At 41.2% G+C, this 5,338-nt stretch overlaps 1 protein-coding gene across 2 annotated transcripts in view; it reads right to left on the reverse strand.

The window, feature by feature from the left end:
• Positions 1-5,338, reverse strand: part of GALNT18 (polypeptide N-acetylgalactosaminyltransferase 18) — a 255,452-nt gene that overhangs the window by 248,918 nt on the left and 1,196 nt on the right. The window lies entirely within an intron of this gene.

Here is a 5,338-nt window from a genome sequence, read left to right on the forward strand (position 1 = left end):
CTGACCAAAGGGATATTCCACACCATACGACGTCATGCTCAGCATATAAAGCTGGGGGAAGAAGAAGGAAGGGGGGGACGTTTGGAGTGATGGCGTTTGTCTTCCCAAGTAACCGTTACGCGTGATGGAGCCCTTGTTTTCTGGAGATGGCTGAACACCTGCCTGCCGATGGGAAGTGGTGGATGAATTCCTTGTTTTGCTTTGCTTGCGTGCGCGGCTTTTGCTTTACCTATTAAACTGTCTTTATCTCAACCCATGAGTTTTCTCACTTTTACTCTTCTGATTCTCTCCCCCATCCCACTGGCGGGGAGTGAGCGAGCAGCTGTGTGGTGCTTAGTTGCTGGCTCAGGTTAATCCACAGCACTATATTAAGATTTTCTTTGGTGCACCCATTCCTAAGCATGGAAGAACAGGAAAGTTAAATTCAAATTAATCTGCACTGACATGCAGCAATCTAGAATGACTTGAGAAGTCACAGCCTAAAGAGAAAAAATAATGGGATTAATCCTGCATGTCTTACATATCCAAGTAGTTCTGTCTCTTGCAATTAGTTACATTGGGACAGCAGGTCCCTTTGCTTGTATAGAGACTGTGAATATAGGGCCCTCTGTATTGGAGCAAGAGCTGTGTTCCCAGGGCTACTGTCTACTGCTGATTTGTTTCTCAGCAGAATAAATACACTGCAGTGAGCGATAAACATGCTTAATTGCTTTTGAGCTTGAGGAAAATAAGCTGGGGGGATTTAACAATTAATTATTCCCAAAAGGAAAGCACCACAAGAGTAAGAGACATGGTGGAGCGGCCATGTGAATCCTAGCGAGCCTGACTTTATGGAATCCAGCTAGCTAGCCAGGCTGCAAAGGATAGCTACCAAAAACCAGAGGTTTATATACTACATTATTCCTCATGTTTGAGATCAAGAAATAAAGAAAGGGTAGATATCAAACATGGGATTTACTTATCCAAACCTTTAGATGGCTAAAATTAAGCATCGGGGTTGACCTAGCTCCCAAACTCAAAATATGCAATTTCTGAAAGCAAATCATTCCACCCTAACCCCTGTCCAAGACACAGGGAATGAATTACACACTGGAGATCTCTTCCCTCCCCTAACTGATCACAGAGGGTGACTAGATATCCAACTATGGGATAGCTAACATTAGCTGAAGTAAATCCACAGAGCAAATCATTCTAAGCAGCAGGTTGAGAGATAACACATACATCTCCTCTCTTACAAACTTTCCCAATTAAGTCCACACAGTGACACAGTGCTTGGCGTTCCATTTATGACAACAGATGCAGCAGTTTGCAAAGGTGAGGGACCAAAGTCCTAGTACAACACAGATGCCTTAGTAATCATCCATTGATCTTAACTAAGAATTCAGCTGGTCCAGAAATGAACTGTGTGTTTACAGCTTTAACTTAGATCTACTCTATGTATTAACTGCATGTAATTTATTAATTCTGTTTAGGTCCCAAGGCGGGGGGGGGGGGGGGGGGTGGGGAGGCCAGGGAAGAAAGTTTAGTTGATAGAATTTAAGGGCTCATAGACTTCATAGTCCATAATCTTTTAAAATAACGCTGGAATGCAAACATCATCTGATTAAAACTAGGAAGGCTGAAAAATATTAAAATGACACTGCATAATAAGACAAACAGGACAGCATGCATGAGGTGTTTTAAGTCATATCAGCTTAACCATAGCATAGCTTTTCAAGGAAAAGGTTCAACTCATCACCTATGACAGCTTAAAGCTAGGCTACAGAAAACAATAAATTGCTCCCTTCCTGCTAGTGTTTTTCCTCTTGTCATTGTTACAAACTAAGTATCTGATTAAGAGCAGCCTGCCTGCTCACATGATCTTCCAACTGCACATGCAACTTAGGGCAGTTTTTTAGTGACAGAGCCAATGCATGATGCATTATTAAGATGAACGATGTGTTGTGATCTGTCTGAAGCACTCTTGTATTGATTTTAATAAAATGAGAGTGTTTGGGGTTTTTTGAACCAGTATGTTCCTTGTGAACTCAACAGAACATACTGTTTTCAAATAAAATTGAGAAAAACTGATTTCAAATCCTAGGTTGGAACCACAGACATTTCATTTAACACAATATTCATTAACCTTAGCTCTTTAAAGTATACTTTCTGGTAGTAAAGCTCAATAGTACTAGATTATACATGTGCCACACACCTTTGTTAGACATAAAAAAGGACTGCATTTTGCATAAAACTATCCATCTGGTCTTTTCCTCATTTCTTCCACACACATAAAAACACACACACACACAATTCATCTCAAAAAATACACCATCTTGTTTGTAAACTCGAAAGGAAGTAGAAACTAAAAGTTCCTCTCAGTGGGTTGCCTGCTAGCGTAAAACGTATGCCTCCTACTAAAGATTGTGGGTGGGGGTGGGGGGGTGGGAGGGGGTTCAGATGTAATTAACACCACAATCACCACAACACACTGCCACAGAAAAGCATGCAGGCCATCATCATTGTAAAAAAGTAACGTGATTTGACCAAAAACCATCTTGTAAACTGTGGCAGGCCACAAGCCAAGAATTCATGATTCCCAGGCTTAAGCTCAAGTTCCAGCATCATGCTTCCACTCCACAAAATACTTCTTTCTGTGGTCCATATTGCCCAGCTAGACTTCAATGCTGCCAGTCCTGCCCCAGACTGCCTACCACAGACATCAGTACACAGATGCATGACTCCTACACAGCACACCCATAGGCTACACGACATAAATTAACACATAATGAGGAAAGAAGGAAGCAGGGAAGTACCATACAGGCAGAGCAGACACACATGCTCTTCCATTTCCAGCACCCAGAAAATGTGTGCAGAGAAGTGATTATCCTTCAACATTTGCAGAAGTGTGGATACACAGCAGTGTAAGATGTGCAATATGGCAGGTACATACTTGTGCATTCAAACTTTTCCCTTCTTGGCCAATAGCAGTACCCATATTTCCCTTTCCACGCTGTTCTTTTCAAACACAAGACATGCACACTTTCATTCTATCTGAACTTCTCTTATCTGGAAATCTCTGTTCAGTCTGATACTTCTCTTGCCATGAAAATGTCTTTTTAAAGATACATAAAGAAGCATTTTATATTAAGGCACCTCATTCCTTCTCATTTCCAGGACATTTGATAAAGTATTACAAGGCTGCAATTTATACGCTAAAGGAATTCCCAGATGGCATCTAATTAAACAATTCAATCATAAAACAAATTAAAATGAAATATTAGCATAGCCCCATGTGTAAAATGCAGCAGTTAAGAGCTCTCTGGTATTTGCAGGATATCCTATGGAATGCAATTCTATTACCCGTGCTAATTTCATGCCGGATCAGCACTGCAGAAATCTGAGCTACTGACACCTCTCTCCAACATAAAAAAAGAAGTGGTCCAAGGAAAAGTTTAATAGCAAACTACAGATAACCTTTATAACCTAGTCTGGAACCATTATGGCAGCTGGTTTATCCGATTTATAGCAATGAATCTCAAACTTACAATTTCTTAAAGATGACCATCAAGCTCATCCCAAACCCAGTAAAGCTTGGGATATTCCTTCCAGTGACTTCAGTGAGTTTTGCACCATGACCCAGAATTCACGGCATCTCACAGTGCTAAGCAAAACCTGATTAAAATAACATCTTATTCTGCAATCTCTGACACAGAAATTCCTTGGGAACCCCAGTTATGACGATTTGGCAAATAAAAGTACAGAAAATCCACTTACGGATAATGATGTGTGATTTTTATTTTATTTATTTATGAAGTGGTTTCATAAGGTATGAGAACTTTGTAAATTTTACATTTTTCCCAAAAATATATTTTAGTACTTATTACCAAACTGTTCACTTAATTCTTTTCAGAAGACTCTCTTCAACTTTCATACAAATGTTATTTAAGGAAAGTATCTTCTGGTTTGGCTTATGCATAGTCACAAAAAGTCACAAAGTAAGTTTATGCTCTAATCCATGCTACACTCTCCCCTGATTTATGTATACCTTTCTCTATTACTCTGAGAAGAACCACTGACAAAAGGAACATGCCGATACGGACATTGTTATTTTCCTTGAAAAGAAATGAGTACTGGAGCTTCACACAAACAAAACTGAAAGAGTTACACTCCAACCTCATACGGAAAGTCAATTAATTTCATCTAACTCTTAACAGCGCCTTTTAAAAAAATCCCTGCCTTCATACATGCTTCCACAGTGCACTCCACTGGCACACAGACAAGAATATATTTCCTTTTTAAAATCCATTTCAGGAATCGAGAAAAACTTAAGGACTGCATGACAGAAGTTAGAACTTGCAGGAGCTCATCCTCCAGAAGAAAAGTAGTATTTTACTAATTTACCCAAGATGACAAGACTACCTGAGAAATGAAGGCATATACAAACTGAATGGTGATGTGTCATATTTTTAAAAATATTAATACAAGTCACAGCAAAGTAGCTGGGCTTTAATAGTGCTGCAAACTTACGAGTACTGACAAGCAGGGGAAGCCCAATTCATATGGGATTTGCCACCCTGCCTGCTCCACCTTTCTTTATATTCCCAGAAGACCAGTTGGCCACAGCTGTCTGGAAGCAGGCGAGATTTTGTGCACTGGTGATAGGTATCCTTTCCAGATGGTTTGCTCTCCCTTTTCAGATTTAGGAGAGGCTAGAATTGGGATTTGAACATTCAGTAGAGGTTATGCAGAAGCAGAGAAAAAGATGGTCCGTCTAGATTTTGTAAGAGCTCTCACCTACCCCCACCCTCAGCCTCCATACTATCCGACCCACTTAGCAGACTGAGGGAACGACTGTATGATGCCATGCAGATATAAAGGAAGACACTAAAGATCACCCAGTAAAGCAAAGTCATGTAAAATCCCAAACTCCCAGGAAATAATCATATTCTCCCCCACCGCTTGCCCACTTCAACCCTTCTCCCAGAGCTCCCATTAAAAGGAGATCAAATTAAAAAGGCATCACACAAATGAGAGATTGTCCCAGTTACAATCCCAAGTGGCTCCCAGCACTACAGCAGCACTAAGGGAAAACCTTGAGCACACCCGGACACACAGAGACTCTCAGCACGGATTAGCAGAGCCAGGTTTACAGGGGGAGGAGAAAAAAAATTCCCCTCGCAGCAATCCATTTTGGAAAAGAAAAACAACAATGACGATAACAGCAAGATGGGAAGAGGCTTCCCTGCCCTCCGCACCGAGCCCTCCCCACCGACCCCCTACTTTAGCAACACACAGACAGGCACGGAGCTGAGGTCAGGTTTATTACAGCACCAGGCCGAGCCCAGCCCGGCGGGGC

This window comes from Aptenodytes forsteri, unplaced genomic scaffold, assembly GCF_000699145.1.
Source record: "Aptenodytes forsteri isolate BGI_AS27 unplaced genomic scaffold, ASM69914v1 Scaffold8, whole genome shotgun sequence".
NCBI lineage: Eukaryota > Metazoa > Chordata > Aves > Sphenisciformes > Spheniscidae > Aptenodytes > Aptenodytes forsteri.